We start from the raw sequence: 10,000 nt of genomic DNA, 5'->3' as shown, positions 1-10,000 counted from the left end.
TACATCTGTCTTAATGCGACCTTTCGGTCATTATTTCTGTCATTCTGCCTGAACTTTCCCCGGTCCCTCTTCCCCACTTCTCCAAAATCTCTCAGTGCAGTCATTCTGTTTTTCTTGTAGAATGTAACAACAGTCATTACAATAATAACCTCTGACTTTTACGTCTGTGTTTGCACTTAAATAAAGCTGTGGTAATGATAATTTAGTCCTGAGCTTTCTTGCTGTTGTCCAGTATGATATTTCTTGCATCATACTTCACGGCTCAAGATAGTAATTGTTTGTTTTTGCATGCTCCAAATAGAAGTATTTTGGTTTTGCCTACCTGTACTGAATTTATTACTTGTGACTCCAGATTTCAAGAGTTAGAGTGAGATGACTTTTCAACATCTTTTGCTGATTGTTCTTTCCCATTATAGAGTAACCTTGGACTGGATATAAAAAGTAAGGTGGTGTTTGGATCCCTGTAAAATAACTTTTGATCATTGTTATGTGGAACATTGGCCTGATTACTATACAGCCGTAGCAGCATGTGTTATGAGGATTTGTGTACTTGGGCTGTGAGTTATGGGCAATTTTATTACTAGGGAAGGAGCATTCAAGAATAATAGTAATTCTTTTAGTCCAGCCATGTAGTTGTTTCCTGTTATATAACAAGCCTCATTTAGATTCCTTTATATTCTGTTCTAATCCTTAACTATTTGGTGTTCACTGTAATTTAAAAATGCTGTTTATAATTTGATTTAAAGAACCCAAAAATTGCTTGTTATCTTTTGTTGCTATTCTCTTTGCAGTGTAATTTAAGCTTTTATATCAATACTTGTTACTTGCTTAAGGTTTGTTGTATGTTCCACTGATAACTGCTAAAGGTTCAGAGTCGATCGATCAATCCAGCAAATGCATTTATGAGATAATATATACATAAACCCAGTGGGGATTACATACAAATGGGTATACGTAAATAACTGGTTGAACCTGAAAGTAATCGTTATATTGTTTGGTTACATGCATATTCCTTTAATTTTCCAAACATTTCATGTTTGCAGTTTTCTCACTTGTTCTGGTGTACAAGACTTGTCTGTTAATTAATTTCTACTGATGTAGTAAAACAGTTGCTTTTCCTATCTTTTGAGGTGATTTTTTTCAAAATAATTCTATTTTTATTAAAATAGTCTGCAATGTTTTATACTGACACAATCCAGAATATGTCTCAAAATGAAATTCTCAAAGTAATCAAATTTTAATAAAAATGTCTTCAAAAGTTTTATAAAGACAGAACCCAGATTACTTGTCCTGAATTTTATTGTCACAATACTTTTCCATACTTTGCGTATAGTTATTACCCTTGAGCTTATTGCTATATTCTATGATGTTCAGAGGTCAGAATATTTTGTGCTTTTCTTGATCATGTGATCTGTTTCATTTTGTGAGAAATAGACAATAGCTAGTGCATTTGTATTTGATGATACAGTTGCTCTGCATGGTGCACTATTGTTACAAGGGTGCTCTAGTTTTGGATTTCATTGTGACTGTCTTTTGGTCTGCTTTTTAACTAATAACTCTGCTCATGCCAAGTTCAGACAATTCCTGATGAGCTTAAAGTGGTTCTCATTATTATTTTTATACTTAAGTTGCTTCCCTTTTTAGAAGCAGTCTTTAACAGTTATGTTAGGCAGTCTGTTGTGAACAAGCAATGGCATCTACTTGTGTTATTGAACATACACAATAACTGTAGATTTCAGTTTTCTTTTACCAATTACTGTGCTCTGGCCAGCAATTTCAAGTAACTGAATCTCTTTCTGTTTTTCCTTTTATTCCTGTCATTACTGCAACATGCTGCCTAGCATGTCTGAAGTACCTTTTGATTTGATGGAAGGCATTGTAGTGTTGGATTAAGCTAAGATGGAACTTCTCACTTGAGAAAAGCTTGTTATCCATTTATGTTGCTCCATTTGGATGGCCTTTGTGTAGAATCTACATTACAAACAATATCTTTTACCATTTTGGTTGTCACTTCTTTTTCCTGCCTTTTTGATACCCAAGGAAATCATATAATATGCTTCTTGTTTAGCGTCTATTTAGAGTTTGACTTAAGATACCTATTTGGTGATCACTTTTAGATTTTGAAATTATTTGATATCAGGATTTGGAGATGCACACTTGTTAATTAAATGTGTTTTTTGTATTATATTTATCCACCTTAGATCCACTTTATTTCAAGACTCTGGTATTCTATGGGCAATATTGTTATTTGGATTTTGAGTGTGGACAACAAGATGACTTTTATTTCCTATTTCAGCTCTTTTGCAATAATTGTTGATATTTTTCAATGTTTCATTTCTAGGAATTTAACTATAAATGTTTTCAGTTGTATGCTTAACATTTACTTTATTACACTGTATAGTAGGCTATTCTTTACTTTTATTTAGGGGATAATCATTTCATGATATGCTTGGGTTGGGGCATTGCTGGCTGTAGAAGTTGAATAGTGATAGGTTTTTAGATATGTTTTTTTTTTCATTATTAAGATACTAGTTGAGCTATTATATTACAAATTTATTCTCTCTCTAGTTATGCTGCTTTATTTAACACTTTTGGTTTATTGAGATTCTTTCATGAGTGGTAGTCAGTATGGGTTAGGGAACCGAGTTCCCAGATGGCAAATTTTATTATGTAATTTTTAAAACATAAACAAAATGCTGTCATTAACTATGTTAGGTAGTCTTTTGTGAGCAAAAAATGATGGACGTGTTTTTGAGCACAATGACTGTGCATTTCCTTTTTCTTTAGCTAAGTTTTGTGCTCTGGCCAGATGTTGTTGTTGTTGTTGTGTCTTACTGAATATATTTTTGTTTTTCCTTTCCTTCCTGTCATTACTGCAACATGTAACGATTAAGTATATTTTTGTCAAGTCTGATCTGAGTTATTAACACTTTTCAAAACCATTGCATACTTCTTGAAGTAGACAGGAATTTTATCCCTGACACTGCTGTAGTCCTTTCTCCTATGACGGATTAGGATGTGTTGATGTATGACTTGGTTTAAACTATTTTATTATAAAAAAAGTGACTTAGTTTAGTATCTTATTCACAAGTTTTATTCTTTTTAATTTATCATTATATTATTTATATGGACATTTAGCAATTAACTCTTTAAGTACACTGTAATTTTTAAACTTTTGGAATAAACACCTTGTACAAAAACAAAAGTTGTGGACTTTTTGAATAAACAACTGTTGTTTTATGCCTGCTTGTGGTTCCAGTTACCTTTTTGTTTTGCCTGTCTATTATTTATATCAGTGACATTCTCATGGTACATTCCAGATAGCTTTCTGATTATTTAGCTGTTAATATAGATCTAGAACTTTTTTAAACCAAACAGTCTGATTCTGTCAAATTTTCATTTTATCCTCAACATATGTGTTCGTATGAGATCCCTCAGATCTGACTCGATTATTGCAATAGCTCGTGGCAACCAAAAAGCTCTGGAGCTCCCTACCGTACCCACAGTGCATCTCTCCCAATCACTCCATATCTCATTTGCCACTTCGCAAAGACCTGGTCCTTCCAGATAGCTCTCTGGCAGTTAAGTGAAAGCTATAGTTTTATTCCCTTTTTTACAGTTATATTCTTAAATTTAAAAACTTTTTTGGTTAACTGCTTGTTGGAATTGAGCTCAAGGAGCTGACATCATGCACACATTTCCGGCTGCTCAAATATGAGCAGGATTATTGGCGAATGACAGCACTCTCATGTCATGCACACATTTCTGGCTGCTCATGTGCGAGTGTCAGCACTGTTTTGTAATTGGTTATTTTTGCTGGGGAACATGGATTATCGGTGAACGGCAGTCCTGCCAAAAAGAATGAAGACTCGGCAGGTAAGGAAACGGTGTGTGTGTGTGTGTGTGTGTGTGTGTGTGTGTGTGTGTGTGTGTGTGTGTGTGTGTGTGTGAATGACTCTGCCAAGAATGGCCTCACCATTGACTGCTCTTAGTCTGTAATCTTTTATACAAACTATAACTTCTTGAGAGAAGTGATCACCTCAAAGCAGCAGACAGCTGAACTGCACTTTAAAAGTAGAAATAAACCTTCTGGGATACATTTGGATGACAGAGGCTATTTTGCGGGTGGTCTTAGACATTTGTGGCCAACTTCTGAAGGCAGAGTTAAAAATGGAATTCCTTCAAGGAAAAAAGAGTTTTTTTTTTTTTTTTTTTTTTTGATACTTTGTCCCAACAGCCCATCAGCCTGTTCATTTCTTTTCACCAGAGTGAGGGGCGACCAGGAAGAGCCATCATTCAGACAGCCATCAGATGCAGTTCAAATTTTTGCAGTTGTGTCACACACCCTAACTGCATCCAGCAAGGTACTGTGGAGAGGTATGCAATGGGTTGTCAGTGGAGTATATCCCATCTGTTTAGCAAGGGGCATTTTCTTCAAGTTGCCCTGCTCTTTATCTCACAGCATGAGTGGTGGTTTCATCTGGCCTCCACAAGGAAGATTTCACCACCCAGTATGCTATCAAATGCATGCAAACTCTCCTACCACAGCAGGCAATGGCCCTTTAAACTTACCCTACCCTGCCTGGCTCCTCCAGTACTGGGGCTTCTTATCAAGCCCCAGTTACTGAAAATGCAGTAAGGGCTTTATCCCTGTGTGCTCTGGAGACAAGCTAAACTACATTGTTGAGAAATTTAGACTTGGAGAATCAAGGCTTACTAGATGAAAATCCCTTTGTACATCTTGTCTGCAAAGACTGAACGATCGGGAAAATATGTTTTTCTCCTGAAATGTCCTACTAATATGCTGAATGACCCATGGATTGTATCACTTACAACAGAAAAACTCATCTTTCTTTTAAAATGTATTCTCATGGGCCCTAGTTCGTGTGTCCTTTTCTGTGTAGTCCATTTTCTCTCCTATAGAGGCAAAGAATGAATTTTTCAAGCAGTGTGGGAGACAGACACCTCTGTGCTACAGATACATTTTGATCCATTTGGATAATAACTGTGCAAATCAAATGGTTATAATAGGAAAAATACATCTCCATGAGATTAAACTGTGTTGCTCAAAAAAAATGAAAGTATATCTTTATTTAAAGCTTTGGCTTGTTGTCTGTGAGGAGTCAGAAGTATTTTGGAACCTAAGTGAGTTTATTCATCTGACTTATAAAATTGATTCCCTAGTAGAGTAGATGGCTTTGTTTGTCCAGTTTATTTTGTGTTAAGAGGTTGAGAGCGATGGTGAGAAGTGAGAACTGAATTCATTAAATGATAGCCATTAAATTTCAGTCTTCCTATTTTTCAATAAACTGCTGATTTGTCATAGTGGTGTGTTGCTCTGATTGTAATGCATAGGGTCCTGGGTAGAAGATTTGCCAGTGAAATGCATGGTGGTAACACAACATTTTATTCTAGCAACTTTCCAAAAGTATACAAGTAATGTTTAAAATGTGTCCCTGTTTTTTAACTTTTGCCCCCCCCCAAAAAAAAAAAAAAAAACTGAAATTGAAAATAAGGGTGAGAAGCTGTGCAAGATGCCTATGGCTTACACTGCAGTCATTCTGTTTATAGTGTGGGTATGGAAGTAGACTTTTATGATGGAAATGTTCTGAATTGGGCAGTTTTGTCATTATTGGTTCATGCATTTTGTTTCATTGCCTACAGTACAGCCTACTGGAAAAATGTTCAAACAATAAATTTAAAATGCGCTCTGTCTAACAAGTGTGCTGTATTATACAAGGAATATAACTTAATAAAGTCAGGAAGGTGTATCAAACAAAAGAACACATGTATGTGTCTTGTTTTGTGTGCAAGAGGCCAGTGATTTGAAAACAGCCCAAAGGTAATCTTTATCCACCACTGGCCAGATGCATTTTCTTTGGATGTGGTGTGGGTTTCAGTGCTGTTTCAATGAATGTGAGTTTCAAGGCCAGGGAGGTTTTAATGCCAAGTCTGTTTTCATTGTGAGACAGTATTGCTTTGTTTAGAAGATGTCTGTTAGTGTTTGTGCATTGCTGTGCTGCAAAATGTAAAAATAAAATCCGAAGAATCATTGTAGAAGTAAAGCAGTATGCACACTTTGGTGTTTATGGTAAATGGGGAAAAATAGCCAGGTAATGGGACATTGGAATGGCTGCAGGGGGGACTCTGGTGCCATATTGTGGTTGTCCATTCTTCAATTTGCTTTTGAAAGTTGGTATCCCACAATTCCATTGGAGTGGATGGGGTTTACATAATTATGTATGCAAATTAGATGTTAAACAGCGTACCGATTTGTACCTATTTTTCATGGGTCTTGTCCAGCTTTTTGATGTTTCTAGGTTGAGAGGTATGCCTCCATGAGACTCATCTCATATGTAGCTAAAGGGGCAAGTAGAGCTGCGGTTTCGGGCATCTGTATGAGGAGGCATGCCTGCATGTGCTTGTGTGACTTTGTGGACCCCTTTAGGTCTTCATTCGTAAATGCTTCTTTTGATGGCACTTCTCTATATGTCCCAAGAGTCAGAGATACGCTGTCCAGGTGCAAGAAGGATGGGAAGACCCTTTCTGCCATGGGTGTACATTTTTCCACTCCCAGGAGACCATACTCAAAAAATCAGAGAAGGAGTGGAAAGATGTGGCTCAAAATATCAGAAGGGTCTTTTCCACATGCACGTGGAGAAAGTTCCCCCAGGGGCAGAGGGGGAAACAATGATGGAAGACGCTCCCCTCGCTGCAGAGGAGCGCCCCATAATCAGGTGTCCAGAGATACATTCTTTGGGAAGCCCTTCTGCACTTCTAAAAGGATGCCTGATTGCTCTTCTCTGGAGGCAGTTGGAGTCGACTATCCCTGCACCTGAGAGCCTGGCTAAACATAGCAAATGATATGTGGGTGCAGAGGATTATATCCAGAGGATACTTTGTACCCTTTACCCATCCAACACCCCAAAGCAAAATACTCCCCGATGTTCCACTCAGTCAGAGGGAGCAAGCAGCCATCCAGATACAAAGGCTCCTAGACAAAGAGTCATCCAAAAAGTTCCCCCAGACCAGAGGGATCCAGTGCTTACTCAAGGTTCTTTTTGGTACCAAAAAGACAGGGGACTGGAGACCAATTTTAGATCTCAGCAGATTGAACAAATTACTTTGGTGCAACAAGTTCTGGATGGCCACGGTTTAGTCCATACATCCATTCTTGGAAAAGGACGATTGGATGTGCTCAATAGACTTTCAGTATGCGTACTACCACGTAAAGAATGACTGGTGATCTGGAAGTCATTTACGCTTCCAGCTGGGAGCCAGTCACTGTCAATTTAGAGTACTGCCATTTGGCCTCACAACAGCCTCCAGAGTGTTCACTAAATGTATGGCAGTAGTGACAGCTCAGTTGAGACAGCAAGAATTCCGGATGTTTCCATACTTAGATGACTGGCTCATCTCTTCCCCAACCAGGCGTCTATTTCTAGTAGCAAGAGACATGGTTATCCGAACATGTTCTTTGTTAGAGATTACAATAAATGATGAAAAATCACATCTAGACCCCTGTTGAGATTTGAATTTCATAGGAACAAACATAGGCACAATCAAAATGGTAGCACGTCTCCCACCATTAAGAGTGATAACAATAAGAGATCAGGTCAGAAAGTTACTACACAATTCAAAGGTATCTGCTGAAGTGGTACTTCAGGCCTTAGGTTCCATGGCAACAGGAATAATACTAGTTCTGCTAGCAAGATTCCACATGAGAATCATACAGTGGTTGCTCGCAGTACAGTGATCAATCCTTCACCAACCCATGTCAGCCCTGATAAGAATCACAAAGATTTGCAAGAAGGATCTTTTATGGTGGATTCAAACAGTTCAACTGATTCAAGGTTGTCCTTTTTTTCCCCTCTCACCCGAAGGCCACAGTGACCATAGATGCCTCCCAGATGGGGTGGGGGGCATTATCTGGGAAAAACAGTCCAAGGTACCTGGTCTACAGAAGAGTCCAACTCATATATAAATGCCCTAGAAATGAGAGCAGTGCTACTAGCATTGCAAGCCTTTTAAAATGCTCTTCCTCTGGGGACAGTTGCGATTCAGTTGGACAACATGTCATTGGTTCATAGGTGTTTGCTAGGCTAACAACCACAAGGGCCTTTTTATGCCTAGCCATGCATCCCAAAACTCTGACAAGTTCTGATACTCTTGGTAAGTGTAGGCATTGGCCTGGGATATGAACCATTTACAGTTTATCTGTGTTCATTAGAGACATAGGTGCAAACCAGGGGTGAATTTCCAATTTCCCATCCAGTTGTCCAAGTTACACTTGAATTGGGTTAGGGAGGAACTCTGCTTCACATAGATGGGGAGCCTGTTCCATAGACAGGGTAGTATTTGGGATATATACCTATCTCTCCAGCAGGTCCTATTTATATCACAGGCAAGGTTTAAGTTTAGAACAGATAATTCTGGTACTGTTTGTTTTTTTGGATATGCAGGAGAGCCATCAAAGTGAGGTCTGACAATGCCTTATATGCCAGGCATAGATCTCCCCTCAAAAGCTTGTAGGAGACAGAATACAGGGATAGGGCCTTGAGGCAGTCTGCATAGGACATATTACTTACACTCTGTATTCTTTTAGTGAGGAACCTCTGTGGAAGTTCCAGTTGTTGGATATGTCTGGTTAGGTACATATCCAAGGGGGCATTGTACTCAATGATAGGTCTGATGAATGCTGAATACAGTGGAAAAATTACTTCCTTGGACTTAGATACCATACCTTTGTTTGTAAGTTGTGCAACATAGATTGATTTCCTCACCACTGTAGACATGTGATGATCAAAGGCTAGATTACTATATATGTGTGTTCCTAAGTCCCTGACTACTTGGTCGACTCTATAGGGTGTGTTGTCAATATGATACTTACCAGGAATGGATGACTTCCCAGTGGATACTATTATGCATTTTTTGGCATTTAGTTTTAGTCCATGGCCCTGACATCAGTTATTTGTCTGTGTCAGCCACTCCTGGAGAACATTTGCGTCAGTGTGAGATTCAGTGGCAGCTCCTAATTTACAATCATCTGCAAATTTAGTCAGCCAGAGAACACTGACATTGGCCTTGACTTCTGAGAAGTAAATGCCAAAAAGGAGCAGTCCAAGGATTGATCCCTGAGGGACTCCACTTGTGACTGTCCTCTTTGTAGAGGTGGACTCCCCAATTCTAACTTCCTGGGTCATGTCTGTGAGCCAGTTGGCTATCCACCAGATGACATACGGGTTTGTACCTAACCTCTTGAGTTTGTCAACAATGCTGAAGTGGGGTATTGTGTCAAATGCCTTGGCCAGGTCAAGATAGGCAGTGTGAATGATTTTGCCGTCATCCATTGCTTTGGTGACCTTCTCAAAGAAGTCCACCAGGTGGAGTAGGCATGATATGCCTTTGACAAAACCAAACTGGGCTGGGTCCAGTGTCAGGAAATTTACTATATCTCTATTGATCATTTCTATGATAATTCTTCCCATGGCTTTGCATATAAGACTAGTGAGACTTATGAGTCTGTAGTTTCCAGGGTCTGCAGATGGCCCACCTTTGTGCATAGGGATGACTGTTGCTGTTCTCCATTCATTCTTGGAAAACCATGTTCTTGGTAGCCATCACATCTGAAAGAAGAATATCAGAGATTCAGGCTTTAGCATCCCAGTCGCCATACTTGGTTTTTCATAAAGACAGGGTTACTTTGCGTACTAACCCATCCTTTCTGCCTAAGATATTTTCAGACAACACCATCAACCATACTATTAATCTACTGTTTATCACCCCCTCATACCTTTATTACTCATTACAAATTGGATTTGGTCACCAGGAGTAGGGCCTCCTTTGGTTCAATGGTTTTGAAAAATATCCTTCCATAAGGCCACCCAGAAAAAAGGTAGGTGGGGACTCTGTCCCATATGTTGAGGATAAAATGAAAATTGACAACATCAGATAAAATAGTTATGTACTCATCATAACTTTCCATCTGTGTTGTCTATTT

The 10,000-nt window shown here is 38.7% G+C and overlaps 1 protein-coding gene across 5 annotated transcripts in view; it reads left to right on the top strand.

The window, feature by feature from the left end:
• The window catches only part of ERG (ETS transcription factor ERG), a 2,569,778-nt gene that overhangs the window by 712,531 nt on the left and 1,847,247 nt on the right, over positions 1–10,000 (top strand). The gene's annotated exons all lie outside the window — the stretch shown is intronic.

This window comes from Protopterus annectens, chromosome 5.part0 (genome assembly GCF_019279795.1).
Source record: "Protopterus annectens isolate FY-2018-M chromosome 5.part0, PAN1.0, whole genome shotgun sequence".
Lineage (NCBI taxonomy): Eukaryota > Metazoa > Chordata > Ceratodontiformes > Protopteridae > Protopterus > Protopterus annectens.
This window is presented reverse-complemented; position numbering and strand designations above follow the sequence as displayed.